The 21,673-nt window shown below is 54.8% G+C and overlaps 1 protein-coding gene across 7 annotated transcripts in view; it reads left to right on the forward strand.

Annotated features, from left to right (window-relative positions):
- Prosap (SH3 and multiple ankyrin repeat domains prosap) overlaps window positions 1–21,673 on the forward strand; it is an 86,428-nt gene that overhangs the window by 18,715 nt on the left and 46,040 nt on the right. For all 7 annotated transcript variants that reach the window (XM_076905124.1, XM_076905129.1, XM_076905130.1 and 4 more), the window contains exon 2: window positions 10,347–10,408. The gene's annotated coding sequence lies outside the window, so the exon portion shown is untranslated. The remainder of the gene's footprint in view (window positions 1–10,346; window positions 10,409–21,673) is intronic.

Here is a 21,673-nt window from a genome sequence, read left to right on the forward strand (position 1 = left end):
CGATTCGCGCGTTCCTCGTCGAAGGAATCGCGTCGAGACTCGCGGTCTGAACGAACTGCTTCACGTCTTTTAAGTTCCTCCGGAGTGAGCGCGCGCGCGCATCGGTTCTGTTTGTTTTCCGTGCGCGTACCTCGCATTCGCTTCCGGCGGCGTCTGCTCGATCGTGTAATCCGTGAACGACAATTAACACTCGCCCCCTCGTAACCCGCCACGAACGGTTCCGTTTCTGACGAACCGCACGATTCTCGATCGACCAGCGCGCTGCTGAGTCCGCGACGCGGCGAGTCTTCGATTTTTAAAGAGGCGACGGAAGCGGTGCGGCAGGTAAGGTCGATGCAAGATGATCCGTTAGATCGCGTTATCCAGACTCGCGTCTCGAAGCGAGCCTAACGTTTCGTCGAGCATGAATTCCCATGAAATAGCAATTTTTACGGCGCAACGCTTGGCGTGCGAGCTCGCGACCGGGTAACCGCGAGCAAGGTGGCACAGAAACGCGGCTCTGTCGCCTTAACGGAATTTCCGAAACGCGGTCGAAGGCGACGTTGCTGGAGGAAAGAAGGCGGCGTCGACGTTCGGTCAGGGTCGATCGATCCCTTGTCGCCCGTCGTTCCTTCGTCGCCGTTTAACGACCAGTCCGCCTCCAACCCCTTCGAATCACCCCTTTCCTCGAGTAATTCTACCTTTACGGTTGGTTATCCGCTCGAAACCCCGTACGCGTTGCGTTACACGTTTGCCCCAGTGCCATGTAACTTGTCGGAGAGCAACAAGAGCGGCGTTGGCGATAATTACGCGGCTGGAATGTTGTAAACAATTTATATATCCCACGCAGACGAATCGTGTTAAGCGGCTTATCGAGCTCGCATATATCGCGCATGCATCGTTCGACTGAATAATAAATAAAGCCGCGTGTTCAGCGACTCCGAAATACCTTCCATCTTCACCCCATCATTTATTTCGCGGCTTGGCGCCCTCGCTGCGGAAAGGGTCAAGTGGCTCCAACCCAGATACACCGTGCAAACACGCTCCACGGCTAGGCAGGAGTCTCGTCCAGGGGAACATTAGAGATTTAAGCTGCTTGGCAATTCTAAAGCTCCAGGTTTGTTTTCAAAGCGCGATCGATACGCTTCGAAGTAAAGTGGACGGAAAGCCAGCGAGCCTCCGTCCCATTCGGGGCGAAAATTGTCCCTGCCTCTATGCGTTGCTCGCGTAGAGACGCACCAACACAGGAACAGAAGGATCGTAGGGACTGCGTGGGTAGAGGTCCACCGTCCTTTTCCATCTTTTCCACGCCAGCTCCCGGGTACCCATAAATCCAATCGGTTCGATTAACACGTCCAGGCGCTGTCTCCTTTCCGCGTCCTGGCCGCCAGCACGGCTATCAACGATTCGTTGATAAGCCGCTTCTTCTAATTTATTCGTTCCCTAACGCAGACCGCAATCTCCCCTTTTCTCTCTCTCTCTCTTTCTCTCTCTGCCCTTGCGCGGCGCTCCGCCGCATAGGCGCCTGTATTTAAACGACCTCGCCATTTCTCCCTTTGGAGAACTTTTTCCACGGTCGCACGCACGCGGTGACGACTGCGGTGATTTACGAGCGGCGATTCGAGGATCGAGAAGGCGTGTTCGAACGGACGCGAACCGGAGGATTAACCCCCGTGACCGGTCAATTTTCCTGCTTCCTTTTTCTATCTCTCTTCCTCTCACCCTCTCGATGAATTAATAGCAACGTCAAATGCGACTTATCCGCGGTATTTAATAAATTATCGTGAGTAATAGCCGTTGCCTCGTCGCGAGGAAAAAAGCATGCTCGATGGTCGGGAACGGATTGCCACGAGCGATCCTCGATGACGCAAGCGTTCGTCACGGTGGATCGAAGGTACGCGCTGAGACGCGACCGAATTCGGCTTCGAGGTGACGTCGACGGCCGTTATCGTGTCACCTTTATCGAAGCCTCTCGCGACGATTGTCGTTACCGTGGTTATTATTTAGTGGATGGCTTCGAAGGGCCGTTTTCGCGAAACGGAAAATCTCCGCGGAATCGTAAAGAGGAGAAGATACGACCTTGCATTCCCTCCGCGCGAAGTGGGTGGACGTTCGAGCGAGAAGAAGCAAGAGAGAAGCGTATTTTATTCGACACCGGGTACGCGAGAAATCGCGCGCGGTCGTTGAGAATCGTTCCCTGTATTATTCGCGACGAGGGATCCCTTTTAATCGGGGACGGTGAATTTATTAACGCCGCGTAGCCGCCGACGAAGCGACGCGTCGATAAAAACCGCCTGGTTTTTCTATCTTTCTGGGTTATCGCCTCTTGGTTAGCGTTTGTTCCCCTTTTTCCCGGCTCGTCGCGACGATTCCAACGACTGCACGGAAACGCGCGGCTAGAGAGCCGTTTCTTTTCGATCCTCGAGGAATAAATCGCGCGTTCTTCGCGATCCTCGATCCTGCTCCTTATCGAGAAAGCGCGTCGCGCGCCCACGCGACACTCGCGAAATTCGTGGCGCGGACACTCAATCGAGAGGGTGGCGAACGCGAAAGCGACAGCTGATGGAAGGTGGCAACGCATGGTCACGGTTGTTCGTTCGTCCTGCTCCGGATAGAAATTCTCGCGACCCACTTTTAGCGAGCCTTCCCCATAAAAGGTGGCCGCTCCTTTACATGCTAATCGCGGGTTGTTGATTCGACGTCGATTAATCCGCGCTTGGACCAATTCGTTCCTCTCGAAATCCCGCCGCGATGAATATTTCATCGCGAGTCGACGCGTACTCTCCTCGCGCTTGCTTCTCACGTTTTTCCCCCCCTCACGCGCACGAAACTGCTTAGCGATATATTTGTTACGCCATCGGGAGGGAATGAATGGACGTAGGAAACGGCACGGAGCCTGGCCATGAATGACGCCGTTAATCTCGCGAATCTGGCGCTACCGCGCGCGATTTAAACGCTCGATCGACGGAGGACGAATATGGGAACGCTTAATTAGCCGCGCCACTCGAGACTTTGACGTTCCCAGAAAGCACCATCGAGCCGTTCGTTTTCCACGTTTCGTTCGTTCTCGCGCTGCATTGTTTCACCATCATCGGTTTTCTCGATACTGTGGAACGCGATGGGCACGGACGAGAGAACTTTTCCAAACTTTTCCTTTTCTCGTCGAAAAAGCTGCGTCTAATCGCGGTGCACACGAAACAAATTCCAAGATTGTACCCTGGCGCGAAATACGTTCGTCCAATTACTCGAGAGAGACTTTGGTAATCAAGATGGCCGCGTATCGAGACAAACGTATCGCGGAACCGCGAGTTCGGTCGCTTTATCGCCTCTATCCTCGTCTAACCTTCTTTACATCGAGACGCTGGCGTTATTCTGGTCTAGTTGATAGAACGAGGAGGGAATGGGCGGATGCATTTAGCACGAGGATACAAACGAGCTTATCCCTCGCAGAGCACCACTCTCTGGGATGATGAGATCGCGCAACGACCAACCGAGCTCCAGCCACACGTTCGCGCCTCGAAACAGCCATGGAATTTCTGCGCTCTATTCGATTCCTGGCTCGAATCGTCCGAATCGAGAGCGTTGCTCGCGGTTTTCGATCGATGAGGAACGAACAAGGTATATCGCGAGCCGATGATCCACGCGTGTCTCTCCGCGATCGTTACGATCGTCGATCATCGAAGCTATCCGACCGCCACGGTCGTTAGGCTAATGCAACCTCGCTTATTCCCATGCGATCGATCCTCGTTGATTGCGTCGCTGCTCTGCTCTGCTCTCTCCCCTTGTGACATTATTGCGCAGAGGCGCAGAGCGTTCTGCGCTTCGCATTTTTACGCTTCCGCTGCGAGGAAGCGCGACTCGATAGGGGAAACTCTCTGGGTTGTGCGAATAGACTGGCAGCAGAGCATCGGTAAAAGAGAAAGAGTCGTCGTCGTTGCATGAAAATCGCGAATACGCATCGGACGAAGGAGAATCCCGTGGTCGTTAGTCCAGCGCGAGGTCTCAACGTTCCCCTTGTCGACGCTGCCTGTGGCGAAAGAATGCCAATGCATCCTAATGAACGTCGATTCGTCGTCGAGATATTAAAGATACGTACGCGGGTATACGGGCGCGAGCATGCCCGCTGGGATAGTGCGTGCCCAAGGGTACTCTCGACAGTACCTACCTACCTACCTTAAATTCAATAGCGTAGTCGTCGATGCCAGTCCTGGAAAACGTCCTCTTCTTCCATCGACTCGATCGATATTTTATGAAAAACGTCCCTCGTTGACATTTACGCGGTTAATCGCGAGTATCAAACGTGGTGTCTTCGAGTTGGACAGTATTTAGAGGCGACGAGGAGGGTGTTCTTTGACGAAGGGTTTCTTCCAGCTACGCCACTGGTCCGATTGGAGAATCGTGCACAGTGTCGAAAGAAACGGTCGCGTACGCAGGGTGCGCCGAACGGTATCGTCGGAATCCGCGGAATTCCAAGGTTCGAGCGTCGACGCCGTCCTGGTATCGACCGATCGATTCTCTGGGGAACTTCCCAATTACGCATCGGTGGAATAAAAAGTGGAGAACGTAGACGCGAGCCTCGATCGTCTCTCGAACACCGTAGCGTAGTTCTCTCCGCTCGTTTCTCGTGTCGTTAAGCTCGCCGATATCTCTCCTCTCGAACGAGACGACGACCAAGGCGAAGAAGAAGGAGAAGAGCAAAAAGGAGGCTCAGAAAACGGTGTCTCGTAGTTTCGAAAGGGACAAGAACACGCGCGGAGACGGTGAACGCGCGCAATCGAGAGCGATCCGAAGGAGATGTACCTTCCGGCGAAATTTCACCTTACGCAATTAAGCCTGGACTCCTTAGCCGCTTACGTGAACGGTGTTACGCGTTGATCTTGCGCGCACCTGATCTTGTCGCGCGAGCCGTCCACCGCTTCGATCGGCAACGATCTCCCGTTTTCTCGCCTCGTCCGATCGAAACGGATCCCCGTGGCAATCGGGAAACGCTTGCTCGATGAGGCAGCCGCGAGGAATAGAAATCGAGTATTCCAGATCGCTCGCGCACCTACCTACTCACCCACTCGCCCACCTACCGTATACAAACCTTCTTTCTCTGTGTCTCTCTCTCTCTTTCTCCTCTCGCGAGACAGCTCGCAGTATTATGTAAAAGTTCGCGGCGTGTGTAACATACGCGCTGCTATAATAGCGCGCGACAGGCCCTGGCGATGCATGTCCTCTTTCGCCGGTTCGCCAGTCGGTTGGTCAGCATTTTTCATCGGGACGCTCGCGACTCGCTTGGTACTCTACGTGACCTGGGTGTTCGAGAGGTGAACTCGAGATCGAAACCGCGGTGGGTCTTTTTGATCGAGGAGAAGCGAGGGGATATTTGAGGGAGAGAATTGGTTCGTCTCTTTGCTTCCTATCGGTTGAAGGAAGAATCGAATCCGTCGCGATGGATCCGTTTAGCGATCGAGAGCCAGCGAGGGCGACTCGTCGAGGTGTGACCACTGGCGGAGAGCGTTTCTGCGGACGTCGAGCCGATGAATGACTGCTGGAAATTTTCAATCGAGCAATTGAGTTACGCTTTTGTAATTCGCGGGCAAAAATATTTGCTGGTGCGCTGGAAATCGTGGACTAATGAGATTTCTCCGGAGAGATCCGGAGATAATTCGTCGACCGCCTCACTGCGGCCCTGTTATCGATTGCTTAATAACACGAGTCCAAGAGTCCACGCCGCCCATTGATTTCTCTTCCGTCCCAGTTAAGGTTACGAATCGCACCCAAGTGTCTCTCTCTTGGTGAATAATTCGAATCGAGGAGGAATCTGAGGGTATCCTCGCGTCGTCTCGAGTGCGGATCGCGGCTAGCAGGGCAGGATGTCGAGCGATTCCCGTTTCAGATCGAAGGATGCCGTGCGACCCGCTGTCGTTCACAGAAACAGGAAAAAGAGGAAGAACGTCGTGTTTCCTCGTTACGATCCTCGTCTTACGCAACGCTTCCATCAGCCATTGTCTGTATCCCGGGAAATTGGGGAGCCGCGTTCCCATAATCGTCTCGAGACAGTCCCGCGCGCGTACTTTCCCTGCCTTTTGAAACCTTCCGCGTTCGACGCGGCTCGCTGTTCGAATTCCACTCTCGTTTCCGCGTGAGGAAACGCGCGTCCGGGGGATGCACTCGCGTAAGCGGCACGCGATACGGATCAATTAAACGCGCGAGCACCGATTAACCGCCGTTACGCGGTGGCTGCCTCTGTTATTCGGTGAAAGTGTTGAGAACTACGAGTTACCATCCCTCTCTCTCTCTCTCCTCGTCCACGTATCTTGTCTCTCGAGTCTATTAATCTCCCCCGCCACGGTTCTCTTCTTTTCCTTTCGCGTCGAGCTTATCCGTCGGGAATCTAACTTCCGATGATGGATTTAATAACCCACGCGACTCGTGCGAGCACCCACACTGTTCAACCACAGATGCTCTCGTCCGTTGTTTTCCTGCGATCTTTCTCTCCGTTCCTCTCTTTAGAGAGGATCGAAGAGTGATCCAAGGGTTGCGTAACCAGGAAGTTCTCGCGTAGGATCCGGAGGTGGTGTTTCGTTTGCAGATAGAAGAGGGTATATACGTTTATTCTTGGATTATCGGGTTCCACCTTGTAGAAAGTCGTCAGTTCGTCGCTTGGGAGTGTCCTTTCGCTTGGTAATCGCAGGATTTCGGTCGAGAAGAGATTGTCGCCCGGTTCAGCCGCGCTCGAGGGAGCACCGGACGCATTACGCGGATATATTAATCGGCTCCGTTTCTCTCGACGGATAATCGGGATCGTAAATCACACAGGGAGACGGTGTTCCGCGCGAGCCACGGCCAGACTGATTTATACAAGCGAGTTAGAAGGAACAACGTGGCCACGCGTGCTCGACGAGCACTCGAAACGCGGACCCGTTGCTGGACCCCGAAACTGACAGTCGCGGTGATTTCGAGTCGATCGTACAGCTCCAGCAGAATCGCGAAGCTCGTCGCTGCGATTCGTCACGCGACTAGATCGCTGGACGATTTCGAAAACGGATGCAAGAGTTGCGTAATCGTTCTCGTAACGAGATCGACGCTCGAGCGCGTGAACGAGGGATTTCGCTTTCGATTAGCGCGCGACTGGGCCGTAATTCCCGTCGTCTATTACGACGAATGCGTTCAGGGTCAAGAGAAAATCAATTTCGCGTCAAACTTATCGTGAACCGCGAAACCACGCGAGAGTACAATACATACATCTCCAGACTAATTGGAAACTAAATTTCGTATCTCGAGACGGATTTAAATCGCGTTTAGACGCGAAGATAGACATCTCGATCTGAGAGGACGTTTTCGCGATAGAGAAAGAAATTTAATTAAACGATCTCGCGGCTGGATGAACCGATTCGAACGTGACTAGCTGCGTTCGATGCTCGAGGATTGATACACGTGCCGCTGACACCGTCATTGGGCGTAGCTCTCGAGAAATGTCAAGTGCACGCGTTAGAACCTCGCCACGGATCGATCTAGCTTGGTGGCATCTTCGAATATCGGGAACATCGTCGCGCGACACTCGTGCCAGCGTGGAAACGGAATGAAAAGGGAGGAAAGCGGTGGTTCACGCGTGAAATCCATAAAGTATCGCGATGGTTTACGACGCGACGATGCGACACCGCCGCGAACAGCATTTCTCATTTATACGTTCGTGTAAATTTACACGGTAATCGGCGGCGGCGATGTTCGAACGCGCGCGGTAAACGTCGCTGGGATGTCGTTTCCTTGTATTTCACGGTTGGGGACGCCAGTTAATATTAAACGAGCGAGTCCGGTTGACTTCGTACGAGGAGCTGCCCGTCACCTTAACCCTCCTCGCTGGCCTAGGCACGCGAGGATCGTTCCACGTGCATCGCGACGCCGTTACGCCTGACAATGATCAACCGTACGTCCCTGTGCTCGCTGTTTTCCATCGTCGATCTCGAAATTTCCCTCGTTCGTGGATTCTGCTTGGAGAAAAGCGTGTTACTATGTATACTGACTATCGAGATCGACGAGCAGCCAGTTACTCTTGGATGGAGATAAATTCTAACCGCGACACGGATCGTTCCCTGGGTGGTCTCTCTTCTTTACACCACTGCGCGACGGTTCGTTAGAAGCGAAATAACTGCGTGTATTAGCCGTCTCTATTTGTCAGCAATTCTATCGAGTGATTCGCGCGGGAAAACTGGGGAAAAATCGGCGAGAATCGTCGTAACGTTTGCTCGCAACAGCCCTCCATTCCATTCTCGGTAATCCAATCCAATTTATGCGAGAACGCGACACGAAAAACTGGACGAGAGGTATGCGCCTGTAGCATAATCCTTATCTGCTTATCGCGACGATGCCGCGACGCAGTCCTTCCTCTCTATCGCGAGCCTTTATCGCCAGCCTCGAGTATTACAACACCTTGAAAACAGTCGCTGATAACAATGGTGAACCCTGTCGAGCGTCTCTAAGTAGTTTAACAGCCGCGCGTAAAAGTGGCGAGACCAAGTGAGCTTCTGCCTCGAAAACCGCCGTTTCGACTCGAATTCGACACCGGATGCTCGGACAAAGCGTTTCCAGGAAGGCTGCCTCGAATACCAGTCGAACGCGTCGTCTTCCAGACGCGAGGAGGCTACCGTTCGCGGTGGAACTCCGCGACGTTCCGCTCGAAAGCGCGCCGCGAGCAACGTGGCGTCCAGGCGCGAAGAACCCGGTCGTTAAGCGGTCCGTTTAAACCCTGCGGTGAAATTTCGCCACCCGTTTCGCGGCTGGAACCGTTCCTCTGTCCCTCAGCCCCGTTACCACTCGATCGGACGAGGAACGTTTACGGAATCGCGGCCGATTTCCTGCACGAATCGTTGTTCCTGGAAGGAGCCGCGGTCGGGGTGGTCCGTGGCTATCGGCGCTCACGCTAGCTCGCCTCGCTCCCAGCCCAAGAGCTACGATATTGAAAGCGAACGCGCGTGGTTCTCGTTTGGCGAACGTCGAATTACACAGCCGGCTCCTTTTTCTCGATGTTCACGGGGCTAATTGATAGTCGCGTGAGACTGTTCCTTCCTCAGGGTCTTTTACGGGGTCTCACCCTGGCTGGCGGGCCATTGGATAAACGAGCCGTCTATGCCATTCGAGCGCGCGGTGCACTCGAATCTAATCGCAGCCGCCGTGGTTTACGATCGCGGTGGACGTTGCCACGTTCGAAATCGCATTTCACCCGCGGTGAATTAATATCTCGACGGTGTTTGCTCGCCTCTTTATCTTATCCGCGTTCCTCTTTATCGTCGTTGTTTGATAGCCCTCGTTTGAGAACGAGAGCCGTGGAGGCAGTCGCGACGCGCGAGGAGCAAATCACGCGGCAACCGGATCTGGAGAACGCTCGCGTCGTCGTCGACTTGGGATAACAATAAAGGGAGGGCGACGCTGGGAATCGAATTGGTAGCGGTTGAACAGATACTCCTCTGCTCTCTAAAGGCTCCCGAGGAAATGGAATTCTTTATCGCGGCTGTCATTGCAGACGTCTATCGTCCCGCGCAGGATGATCCTTTTCAGGATATCGCTCGATACTCGACGCGTAGACTCATCGAGCGAACCACATTCACGATTTTCCTTTCCTCCGTCGTCTATTCTATCGTCCGTTGTATTTTCTACGATGCGTTCGCGTTAGAACACAGCCGCGTCCTAAATCAACTCGCACGCGCTTCCGTCGCAAATAATAAACAGCCCCTGGTCCACGTGTACAGGCTCGAGCTCCCCAAGGCCTGGATACGAGCGGATCGCTGGTTTAATGAAACTCGAATGCCTTCGTTGATGACACCGCGAGGGGAGGAAATAACTTATCCATGGGTAATCCGAGCGTCGTACCCTCCTGAAAATGTCCCCATGGTAACACGCCAGACGGGGGTGAAAAACTTGGGGACAAGACGGTCGATGTTTGGCTGGGCTGTTATCATTTTTATGGCCTCCGATCGATCGGTCAGGACAGTTGGCGAACGTGTTGCAACTTCTCTCTGAGATAACTTTATATTTGACACTGGTCACGGTTCAACTTCGCACTCGAGCAAGGTGCGCCGTGCAAACTATCGGCAAACCGCCGTGGCCGTTTCGTTGTCGAGGAGTTGCGGGGTTGTTCGCGAGCGACGAGTCGCGCGTTCGCTGATCAGCTTACCGTCGATCCGTGAACGGATTACAGTGGGAAACAGGCTCGACGGATCGGGCGACGATCGTTTATTTCCGGTACGACCAGTCGCCTGGCCGTTTACTCGATAGCGCGAGATACGCGGCTGACTCGTCGAGCGATTTGCTCTTGCTTACAGACGACAAAGAGAGGAGGGTAACGGTGAATTAGCGACTGAGAGTATGACTGGTTCTCGTTGCAGATGCTGGACTGGCCACACGATCTTCGTCCATATCTGGTCGGCGAGATCGCGCTCCGATTATGGTGAGTAATGCCATCCCTCGTTCTCTTCGCTGCCAATCAATTATTTACATTGCCACGGGGAACTGTTTTATGGGCAGATCCTCAGTGAGGACCTTCTTCAACAGTCTCGAACGACGAAGAAAGGTTTCGTCGAGTTCTCCAGGTACACCGATCCGTCGACAGTCGAATCTCGCGTCAGCGCGACAGTTCGAAAGCTGCTAGTTAGCAGAAGAGTCGAGGATCTTTTGATCTCGAGACAAAAGCCAGCCTCGCGAGCGAAACCGCTAAAAGCATGCCGTTGCCTAGCGACCCGGGTGCAACGTTAAAACGAATCATCTCCCAGAGTGAACGTTCCCCGTTAACCTCCTCATCGTTCTTTATCCCCACGTTATTTCCTTCCCCTATACTCGTACCAGCGCCGAATTACATTTTCCTCGATCGAACCACTGCGCTCGTCGCTCGTTTTTCACGGTCGATCGAACTGGTACCGCTCGAGCGTCCCAGCGATCGATTTCGCGTTCGCACGCGGTTGCGTGCGCGCGGTCTACGCACCTCGCGGAGGCGCCCACGCCCATCGTTTCGTTATTCGTCGCGACGTCGACGGTATCGCGAGAATTTTCCACCGCTGGAAACTGGGCCACGCGACGCTCGCTCGCGAACCATCGATCGAATAACGGACCTTCGTAACTCGCGTTTCGTTTTTCGAGGATTACAAATTACCCCGCTTATCCAGCGGCTCGAGACGAGAATAATTGTCCCTTGCTCGAGCGCGGGGCACGTAGATCGCCGCCGCGGCAGGAGATCGCGATCGAATCGCTCGTTTTGTTCGTAGCTCGCGATTTACCGTTACCACTTCTCCAGATGCCGTAGAACAGAGGCCAGGCCTCTGATCTCGCCGTGGCACTCGTCGTCTAATTAAAAGCTCGATGAAAAATCGGCATATTTGCCTCTCGAACGGTAGATCCGGTGGATAGAAGGAGGGCCTCCTGTCAAGACGGCTGCCAGGGCTCGTCCACGCGAACGCGAGCAAAGCCCGCTGGTGTACCGCGTGGCGTTCGTACGCACGGTACAGTTACCATCCGCTTAACCGTTCCGACTTGCTCGCGAAACGCCGCTTCCTGCCTTTGTGCCGAGACACCGTCGAGTGGACGCGCAACCTCGAAAAACGCGTCGACTCGTTCGAGATCGACGAGGAAATTAACCAGCGAACGAGAGCAGTCTCTCGTCGAGATTCTCGATAAGACATGGAGGACGTCGCTGCGCGGGTGTCGCGCTCTTCATCGCGAGTATCGACCTTCTGCTGATGATCGAGGAACAAATTAATTGTCGAACGATCAAAGCGCGAGTTTAAAGTCCGTTGTACTGTGAAATGGGATGGATTCTGTAGTTGGAGGTAGTTTTTTTGGCACGAGAGAAGAAAAGGAGCGGACCCAAGCTCGTTTGCATTGTACGATCGCGCATTGTGCGCGAGGCGTGTCACAGCCTGGCCCACTTTCCTCGTCCGCCCATGCTCGTTCCCGTTCGTCTCGTCGCGCCCTAAAGCCCGCGGCCCGTCGAGCCTCGAGATTAATAAGAGCATCGCTCGACGCGTCCTGACCTTGCCCTCTTCTACCTCGCGTCTACGCCGAATCGATCGAACTTCTCGAGAGTCCTGGCAGTTCGAACGCGCGTCGATCGAAAATGCAGCCGCGGCTGGGAAACCCCCGCGTGGCGGCTCGATCGTTCGATCCTCCCTCGTTTCCCAAGCGTGGCTCGATGACTCGCGCGAACAGTAACCGCGCTCGATGCCACGACAGCATTCGAGGCACGCGCGCGAACACGCGTCCATCGTGCTAATTCGAATGGTCACACGGCGTGTCACGGGCCCCTCCGTGTAATCGGTACAACGATCGTTTTCCCTTCTGCGTGGAAACAGCTCGTATCCGCCTCGATCTCTCCTTTCGATCGCAATTGCGCGCACCTTTGAAACGTGGAAATCGAAATTCATCGAAACGCCTCGCGAATACGATCTCGTTGGATTTAAATTCGATTTAGATCGACTGGGACCGTGATCGACGGATCCGTGGCCTTCGATCGCGAGCGATCGATAACGATCGAGCATCGACGCGATTCTAATCGAGCGCCGGTTCGAGGCTTGTAGTCGATCGAGAGCCTGCGTCCTCTTACCGATCTTACCCTCGCACGTACTGTTCGCGCGAACTTGAACAGTTCCGCTTCGAAACTCGCGCGAAACTCCGTGAACGTAACTCGCACGCGCGAATACGGGTTCTCTAATCGTGGCTCGAGTGAGAGAATCGCCGAGACGGAAAGCGGGATCGATCGATCGATAGATCGGCCAGCGGCGGCCCGTTCTCGCGTGACTCAGCCCGGTGGAATTTCGCGACACGCGATACGCGGCTCTGGCGGCGGTTTATTAACGCGGCGCGGGTAATTCTGACCACGGGCGAGCATTAGAAATTCCCGTAGCCTTCTTGGCGCGTTCGCGCACACTCGCGTGCACACACTCGACCGTGAAAGGATTCCTTTTGCAACGCTCGCGTACTCTCTCGTGTCGCGAGAGGGGCTACGACACGATACACCACCCCGCGATTTTACTCGCTTTCCGTCGGTTGCTCAACTTTCTCGCGAGCGGGTAGATCGCGACTCGTTACGCGGCACGTTACGCGACAAGGTGAACGAGGTGTCGTAGTCCTCGCGATTCATTTCCGCGAGCGTACGCCCGACCGATTTATTCCGCGCGACCGAGAAGGGAGGTCTCTCGTAACTCGTCGTCGATTACGTTGAAACGATGGAACGTGCGCGCGTTGAACTAGCGGCACCGTGCCTCTCCGCGCAGAAAACCGGTCCTTTGTAATCGCGCGGTCCAACACCGGACGTGGCTCGTTCGACGATACTCGAGGGGCGTACGCGCCCCAAAATCGAGGCCAAAACTCTCCATTACACCGTGCACAGAAACTGCAACTATCGATTCAAACTAGTAAAAATTTCGCTTCGAGATCGTTGACGATAACTTTCGAACGACAACGAGAGGGTGCACTTCGACGCTCGTCGACGAGAACTTTCCCTGGCGCGGATTAAAAGGTGAACGCACGCTGGTGCACAGATGAACCGTGGCTACGAGGAAGAGGAGGAGGAGGAGGACGCGTCGAGGGCCGTGACAGGGACGGGGTTCCTGTGTACGACTGGAATCGGCAGCCGTTAGAGCCGCGAGGAATACGAGGCTGTCGAGGCTCGTCAGGTTTGCGTGCCGATGTAGCTGGGATACCGTCTGAGAGACGAGTCGCGAGACGAGAATTATCACGCGGAAACTCGGAAATGCTTCTCGATCGACGGGTTTTTTCTAGCCCTCGAGAGGTGGCGAAATCAATGACGATCGAGCCGCCTAGGCGGGATGAAAAGGTAGCGTTCGAGAGCGATGGGTGTGGCTGATACACATTGGCCCAGTGTTCTTCTCGATCCAGAGGTGGCCAGCTTCAGCCTGGCGATCTCTAATCCTAGCGCCGCGGATCAAAGAGCCTCGCCCCGCCTGGCTTATTAGTCATAATGACGCCTCGATGGCTGGAATTATCGCTGCGAGAGGTTCGCGTCGTTCATTACGGATAAACGATCCAGGACCCTGAAAAAAATACGAGAGAACGAGGGGGAACCTGGCGATTTTGGACCAGTCTACGCGATCGAGATACCAATTCGCACGGTCCATCGATCGAGATGATCAAAGTATAGAAGGTTCGAATGAGTTCGCGTCGAAATATCGAACGACGAACAGGCGTTAACCGCGAGGCGCCATCCGAGTCCGCGTCGAGCGAGCGGACGCGCAAAAGGAACGCGAGGAGACGCGAGAAACGGAATAATAAGAGTGGAGAGGGAGAGAAAAAGTACGACGCGGGAGGCATGTCCGGCGGCGGCGTCGCCGCGTGTGTCGCATTTAATTAGCCGCCATATGCGGCGATTAATTAAGAATTTCTCGCGGCGTGGATGGTCTCGCCGGGGTTGTTCGCGTCGAGAAGTCAGTCTCGAGCGCGAGGGGAGGAGGCGAAGAGGGAGACAGGAAAGTTTGCGGAAGATTTTTCGCGGTTGAAAGTCGTCTCGAGATCGAGCCGGTCGCAGTTCGCGCTGAAACGAGAATTCCATCGCGAACGAACGTAGCCGCGTACCGTTGGCGTGGCGCGCGATAACCGGTAATAGCCTGGGACGGTAACAGTAACAGTGTAACTGACCTACAGACTGCTCCACACCTGGATGCACCTCGAAAGCTCCAAGAACGGTGGCGCGTGCGCTCGCGTAACCCCCTCGATCGTTTCGATCGTTCCGTGGAGAAGGGAACTGGCAGCTTCAGCGGTCGAAACGCGACGATCGTCGCGACTGAAGCTTCGTTAAAGCGTATTATCGAACGCGAGACGCTCGTGCTCGTTTCTTGGATGAATTAGGCAAGCGAATGGAGCGAGTGTACGCGTGGAGGTTTATCGAGCTCCGATTTTATCGCGTTCGTCGCGTGCAGCGATAAAATCGTAGCCGGGGATTCACGTCGCCGAAAATAACTAGCGTGTAACCATTAACTGGTAACTCGTGGTAGGATCGAAGGCAGACGACTGGTGATCTCCTGAAACGAGGTGATTAAGCGGACGCTAACTGCGCGCTAATGAATCGTTGGCGAGGGATGACGGGGCGCGTGTGATCGATAGAGGTTTTTCGAGAAATTCTAATTAACCGCTCGACCGTGACGAAACCTTTCGATCCGCCGCCGGGTTCTCACACACCGCTCCTCGAGACACACGAGCAGACGCGAGATTCCCAGAAGGTTGCAGGAAAATGCAATCGAGTGCGTTCACGCGCGGCCGTGGTCGAATAGAAAGGGACCGCGATCGTTGCGAAGTCCTCGAGATCGTTCGAAAAATCCCCCAGCTACGAGAATTTCAGAGAAATGATCGATACGGACGAGAAAATCGCCTCGATCTAATTCCACCGCCTCTTTCGTTGCATGTACACGCGTAGGGGATGACGACGCGTTCCATTAATCATCCCACGGTCCTACGTGTTAATCGTTACGCCCACGCTGAGGAGCGAGGTAAAGCAAAGGCTCGTTTCGACGTTGCGTCGATTCGCGTGGTTATACAACCAGAAGAAGGCTCGCAATTTCGAAGAGATTGCGAACGAGTCGCTTAGATAACGCGTCAGGGTGAGTAAAAACCGCGAGAGTGATCGAATCGTGGCCACTGCGCGTACCAGACGGTTCCTCACGATTTCAACCTGGATTTTCATTCACCATCGGAGACCAATTCGCGTTTACTTTCGTTTCGAATCGCCTGTGGATCGTCCGAATGAAACGGCGGTATTCCCAACGAATTTCCTTGGCATCGGCTACGCTGGCTTATCCAACGGCTGATCTCTTTGGTCGTACAGGCAGTCAGCCATCGGTGGTGTTGGCCAGCGATTGTTCACGCCTCGAGTAGAGAATAACGCCTCGCGTGTCGGAGCGGAATCGGCCTCCGTAAGAACGCCGCCTCATCTGCTTTCGGCGCGCGTTTAAAAGATCGCGTTGGTCGGCGGTTGCAGGGCCGCGCGGCGTTCCATCGAGCCCCGCAGGGATCGTCGACTTCCTCTTTCTCACGTTTGGCTCCGCGGTTTCGTTGCGCGCCGCGCGGCGAGAATACGCTAGATCGCGGCGCTTACGAGCGCTCTGCTGTAGCTCCCGGGGCACACACGGGCCTCTGGGCTGCGTTTTTCTTTGTATGCATTCCACGCGTCCCGCTACGTGACATAATCGGCACGACACGCGTGTACAACGGTGCCATTATTCACGAACAATGGGACAAGCCACCTAAAGAGAAACAGAGAGAGAGAGAGGGAGAGGAGAAGAGGCCTCTCTGGTTGAAAATTCCACGACAACCGGCGGATGTTGCTCCCGAATCTACTGGGTAATTAAATACCCAGAGAAATTCACCTCTAGCCTCTCGTTTTCCACGCTGGATTTTCGTCGAACGATCGACCGGAGCGAGAGAGATCGCTAGAGTCTTCGTGAATCGGGGAGAACCAGAGGATTGTCCGTTTGACCGTGGGATCCTTTTTACGGGCGGCGTTTCGCACAACCGTACGAGAAACGGGGGCCAGGAACCGAACGGCGAGCCGTTCCTCCGTGGAGGAACAAAAGCCCACTTATCTTCTCGCGGGCAACTCTCGATCTTAATACTCGGGACCCTAAGGTTTCGCCAAGATTAGGTGTTCCCCCGGTCACGACGCCAGCCATCGACCGGCACGATAGCGAGCCAGCTCTCCACGTAAAAGTATCTTTCAGACGGAGAACACCACGCGTACGTACCAGCGATCCACGATCTCCTCGAGATACACGCGAGTTACCTGCTCCACGGGAGAACGGATCGAACGGAAGTCGAGGTTGAAATTAATCTCGCGTTGCCAGCTGTCCTTCCACGCGACACTTCGAGATCGATGCATTCGTCTGGAGCAACGAATTCCTTTTCGATCGTTGAATCTGTTCCAATGACCCAGATACGAGGTGCCACGGAAGGCGCAAGAAGTCAACTGGAGGACGATTCGTTTCTGGCAAGGGTTCGCCGCGATTACGCGGAAGATCCTTCGATTCGCGTATTCGAATATTGAAAGCTCTGGCCCCATCCCCGCGAGAATATGAAGCTGCTCGAAGCCCAGCTGAATTCTGCGACTCTTGGAGATCCGTGTCAAGCTTCCTTCGACATAGCCTTCGAGTCGAGGATCCCAAAGGATTACGCGATGCGGAGTTACGCGGTCGAAGAATCGTGGCGATTACTCTGTCGGTTTCTCGTGCATCGGCTGTCGGATCGACCCGAGGCGACGGTCGAGCACACTGGCGGTCGTTTATGGCGATAGAAGAATGAGACGGAGGAGCTAAGGAAGACGGAGACACCCAGGGCGAGCGTGGCGTGACACGTCGTGATCGGTAGAAAGAATCTCGTTCTGCAACCCGGAAACGCCGTGACTAACAACTCGGTATCACGAAGGTGGAAGAAAAGAGGTTGAACCCTTCGGGGTGGATATCTCCTCTGGGGTCCAGGGGGGTCATCAACCATCGTCCGCGGCGGCCATGGCTGCCCAGGATCGAGCATTATTACGACCAGATCTAATTGAAACTCCACGGCTCGACTATGCGGCTCGCTCGAGTATAGCCGCGCCGGAAGAGGACGCGACGCGCGAGCGTATCCTCGCCGCGTGCAGAGAGACTGGCTCTAGTTTGTCCTGAGTCGCGAGAGGAACGTCGAGACCACCGTTGGGAGATCCCTCGACGCTCCTGTGGCGGAAAACCGCGCCAACTCGAATCTCCTCCGACAGAAACCATCCTCTCGGATTCCGAGGGTCTGTCAGCGTCGATCCTTTCCGCTCTAACGAGCTAAAACGAGCCGGGACACGCGATGGCTCCGATGGGACAACGAGCCGCCGCTCTCTAGTCCAGGCGAGACGATTTTTTTCATTGCCCACTCGCTGCTTCTTTGGATCTTTATCGATGCTGAGGTGGATAAGAAAGGGCGCCAAGGTGGTGGTCCCGCTGCAGAAAGGATCGTTCGCCGCTTCGAGCAACCCCTTCTTTCCCTCCCTGCGCTCTTTTATTTGCGGTCGCGTCCCTGTCGAACTCGGACAAATCCTCCGGACGGATCGCGTTCACCGATCGGATAGCATCGTTTTTCGTCGCTGGCTCTCGTGCCCTTTCGAGAGGAACCCTTCGCGGTCCGTCGATTCGCGAGCACCCTCGTCCTTGCTCGAGAGCCGACGCAGCGTCGTCGAATTGACGCGGCTATCTCAACTTCGCGAGGAGCTAATAACGCTACCCATCAGCCATCGTTTCGTCTCTCTGTCTCTCTCTCTCTCTGTTACCCTGCGTGGGATCGATAGCCTGGACCGGAACAGGGACGACCGCGGAAGGGGCGCGCGTACCCTGAAACGCCAATTACCGATTTCGCTTTCGAGACCACGTCGAGTATGACGTCTGCGAATTCGATCGACGCGCGAGTATCGTGCTCGACGTGCCACGAGCGTTAATTAGAGAGAGAGAGAGGGTACCAGGATACTCCGTTACGCGCGTTTCCATCGAGCATCTTCCACGGAAACCGCGATCGATTCGTCGAGCAACTGGAGCTTCTAATTTCCCGCGCGGTTCGAAAGAGGCTCGACGAAATTTACAAACGCGTCCATTTATCCCAGCGAGAAGCTGTCGAGCGTTTCGCGCGAATAACAGGTTACAGAGTCGACGAGTAGACGTACTTAGATGAAGATAGTCCGGATCGAGCTCAGCTTCCTCTATTAAACAGCTCCGCCGTGTCTTCGCCCGTTTATGGGACAAACAACGACAGTTATTAACCGCGAAGTCGTGTAATCCGGATGTCCCTCGCGCAGAGAGGCTTAACTGTACGCGTACTCGTTACACGCGTTGTTCGATTCAGCCGTCTCGAGGTGCCACTCGTTATCCTCGCGACTTCCTCTCCGCGTCGCGACTGGTCGAGAAGTCGCGAAAATCCATCGACAACCGACGAGAACCGTTTAACTTCGAATCGACGTCGATCGCGTCGATTGAATACGCTGCATGGGAATGGAAGAAAAACCGTGGCGGTAAACTAGACGTCAAAACTCGAAGCTGAGCGGTAGCAACGCCAGGGGGGTGGACGTTGATATCGAACGACACGGGTGGCCAGGGGGGTGCAGAGTTAGCTGGTAAAGAGGATTCGCGTGGATACGCGTCGCGGTCAGGAGGATCGAGCTGGCCGCGATATCGGTTCGTTATATCCGATGTTACGCTCGCGTTGTTCCATTAAAGCTCGAGCTGCTAGCGGAACGACGCTACGAGCGGTCCGCACTGCGGCGGATTCAGAGTCGATGCTCTCTGCTTCCGGTGGGCACGTGCCAAAAATAAATAAATCGATGAACAGCCGCGAGAAAGCAGGAGACGATCGATCGGTTTATCAGCGACGCGAACTCCCTCGCGGACACCCTCGCGGACGGCTGTTTATCGGCTGCCATCGTGCACGGTTTCAAGGACGCGAGTGGTTTACGCCGCATTAAAATCGTACGTGTCCGACGAGTTAATTCGCGGTCGAGTACGCGTTGGTAAGCGCGGTTCGTGTCCGAGTTGGTGCACGTGCGATCGGAGATCTGCACTGCGGATGCTTGCACGAGGATTTCCCGTTGCCGCGCATACACCTACGTAGGCAAATACGTGCCGAAAATAAATGGATCGACGCGTGGCAGCCTCTACAGTGCCGATCGATCGGCTGCCAGAGAGCTGTACGTCTTCGCTTTCGACGAGAAAGCTGTCTCGAAAGATTCTCGATGCGCCAGGCTACGCGATTCCATCTTCTTTTACGTCGACGCGAAAATATTACCACCCCCTCGTCCCAGATCCGCGCTCTCCTGTTCTGCTCCCGTGGGAGCGAGAAAACGAATTTCTCAGAGATTCGACGGAATTGTTAAAGGTGGAACAGCTTCGAAATTACACGATCCGACGAGTGGATATTAATGAAAACTAATAAGAGGGTGGCGACGTTGAAAAGAGTTTAAGAACGGGTAGGGGTGGGCTCGGTCGAGGGGACTCGGCTGTCATTAAAGGTTTATCGGTGAGTCGTACTGCTATCGTCGAAAGCTCGTTTGCGCCGCTTAATTAAAAAGGGCTCTTTGAAATTGTGCCTTCTCGCCTCGTCTTCCCTTCCGCTCGTTCCTTCTGGGGCCAGAGGTCGAAAGGCAGATGGCTCGTACTCGAAACGGATTTAAGGGAATCACCGTTGCTTGTGTAACCCTTTGGAAGGCCGTGAGAGGGGGTGAACGTTCTCCACCGCGACGAAACGTTGCGCGTCGAGTAGGTTTCGGCGCGGTGGTGAAATCGACGGGGAACAGAGATCGAGACGAAGGTATCGCCCAGCAGATCGCGAGGAAAGGCGCGTGGAGGGTGGCGAAGCGTCGCGAGCGGAACGCGAATGCCGCGAGACGGGATGCTCGGAGTCTGGAAAGAAAAAAGGCGAGCGAGATGAAAAGAGGAGAGGCAGGGGGTGAAAAAAAGGACTCGAAGCAAGATGAACGAGAGTCGCGAGATGAAACGACAGAGATTAAAAGGATCGCGGATGGAGGACGAAGGACGAACGGTGAAAGAGACGGAGCGAGGAAAATCCTTGAGGATTCTCGGCCCGCTGGGTACGCGCGGGACGATCGAAAAGTGGGATGGGACAGATTGAAACAGGTGGAGGATAAAGTCCCGGAGAGAGTCGAGGAACAAAACGAGGGAAGTTAAAAAGAGCCGGCGAAATGGAGGGATGCTAAAAGGGAATAAAGTATACACGGGGCCGCAAAAAGAGCGGAGAAAGGAGGCGGGGGTGAAAAAAGGAGCGAGAAAGCGCGCGCGCTCGAGAAAGATTGGCAGAGGAGGATACGCTGCCACGTCCTGAAACAGACGCGAGGGGGAAAAAGGCTGTCGGATGTACGTTTGCGTGGCAGTGTATCAGTGGGTCTTAGCCCGCGTTCCATCTCGCTGCGAGATCATTAGATCGATCTCGCTTTTCGCTCCCTTTTCCGCTCGTCCCCTATGCGACTCGCGTCGAGATAACCTCCGCGGCGGTCGAATATTATTCCCACTCGTCCATAGACGCCCTCGACGCGTTAATAGACTCGACTCGCGATTGGATCCTCCTTGGTCCATCCTCGTCCGCTTGATGGATCGCGGCGTAACGACGACAGCTGAAATTTCTGGCCAAACCACTCTCTCCTTCTGGCGCGAGCTGTTCTCTCAGCGGCGAATTTCAAGGTCGGCCAGCCGGACCCGACAGAGCCCCCCGCGGTTCGCGTAATCTCGAACAACCGTGGAGACCGCGCCGAAACTTTTTTGGAGAACCGCGAGAAGACGCCTCGAAGACGTGACTGCCGCTTGACGGATACTGAGGGGAGTGGTGTCTTTATCGGGTCGATGATAATTGCGAGTAACCGGCGAGGATGCCAGGCGAGTGTGCGAATTTAATGGAACCAGACCCAGGCGAACCTGAGGCCCATTAACTCTGGTTCCCCGCCGCGCGTTCTTTCGGGATAAGAAGGCTACACACGCGCGAATAAATGCGCGCTTCATGTTCATGGTCTCCTCCGCCACCCTCCGTCTATGGACAAGCTACGCGAGCGGTACGCGAGCGCAGAAACGACGCGTTCTCCGCGATTTCTTTCGCGAAGCGAACGATCGTCGAGGCGAGACAACGACGAGGTCGCCTTCTGACCGTGAGTTACCAGGGTTTCGAGTCGTCGAGGGTCGCTTTGGAACTCGGCGCAGCTAAC

Source organism: Xylocopa sonorina, chromosome 11 (genome assembly GCF_050948175.1).
Source record: "Xylocopa sonorina isolate GNS202 chromosome 11, iyXylSono1_principal, whole genome shotgun sequence".
Taxonomy (NCBI): Eukaryota; Metazoa; Arthropoda; class Insecta; order Hymenoptera; family Apidae; genus Xylocopa; species Xylocopa sonorina.